Source organism: Chinchilla lanigera, unplaced genomic scaffold (assembly GCF_000276665.1).
Source record: "Chinchilla lanigera isolate Chin_1 unplaced genomic scaffold, ChiLan1.0 scaffold00050, whole genome shotgun sequence".
Lineage (NCBI taxonomy): Eukaryota > Metazoa > Chordata > Mammalia > Rodentia > Chinchillidae > Chinchilla > Chinchilla lanigera.
The window spans coordinates 6990804-6992136 of record NW_004955451.1 but is presented as its reverse complement, the minus strand read 5'-3'; positions in this window follow the sequence as shown (position 1 = coordinate 6992136).

Here is a 1333-nt window from a genome sequence, read left to right as displayed (position 1 = left end):
AAATTCGTATCTTGAGATGTAACCCCTAATGTGATGGTATCAGTCAGCGGAGCTTCTGGGAGGTGATGGGGTCAGGAGAGTGAAGTCTTTCTGATTGGGATTAGTGTCCTCAGAAAATGCCTTGGTCCTTGCTACTTTATGAGGACATAGCAAGAAGGCTCTATCTATGTGCAAGACCATGGGCTCTCACGAGGGACTACACCCGCCAGCAGCTTGACCTCCTCCAGAAATGTAAGAAATACATTTGTGATGTTTATAAACTCACCCGTCTTTGATAGTTTTGTTACAGCAGACCGAAACGCCTGAGAAATCAGAATAAATATAATGTTTGATGAACTAATTTGTCTCAGGGCTTGCTTGCTAATCTCGCTTGCTGGGAGATCTCGCTCACTGGGAGATCTTGATCAAACAAGTTGCTTAACCTCTTTGATACTACGGTATCCTCAATTGCAAAGCAGCGTAGACACATACACTCCTAGTCCTAGAATATCAGAAGCAATTTAGTCCCACTATATACAAGATCAAGTACTAGAGTTAGAGAGTAATATAAAAATCAAGTGTAACTGAATAACCCACAGAAATTCCCTCCATAGGCCTTAAATTATGGGAGTGAAGACCCTTTGGAAGCTCAAAAGGCAGGAGCTATGAAATTATTGCTCCTCTTTCTCTGTAGATTTATACCATGATCTTCTTTTCTGAAGAGCAGCCAATAGAGGAAAGAAAGGTGAGGCAGGGAGGAGGATTTCCTCCTTCTTCAGAGTTTTCTATTTTTGTTGAGGGCACATGGTTGAATTTCCATAATAAATACAGTATTCCTTTATGTTGACTTCAATACATGTGGAAGTGCTGAAGACTGGAACAACATTTTAAAATCTAAGTTATTATTCATCTTTGGGACAGATGCTTTCCTCAGATTATTTTGGGCTGAGAAAGTCTTTGGATAATGTAAAAGTTAAACAAAGTGACTATAAAAGCCACTTAATCAAAACAGAGGGCAGCTTCATGTGTAACTACGTGTTGGGACATTCAGGAGAGAAAGAAGCCAAAGTCAACACTACATGTTATTATTAATAGCGATTTTGCAACTTTGTAGTACTTGTTAGTTTATAAAATCAAAATCATTTCTTTAATCTTATTTCAGTGATGAGGTTGAACTTCTCAAGATCGTCTGGCAGTTTAACTGGAGAGTTGACATTCATAATGACATTGTCAAAGTTCAAGACTATAATACTTTGCAGGAAACCTGTCTATTAATCTATGTACCTATCATCTGCCTACTTCTCCTCCTCCTCCTCTTGCACTCCCTTCCTCCTCCTCCTCCTCCTCCTCCTCC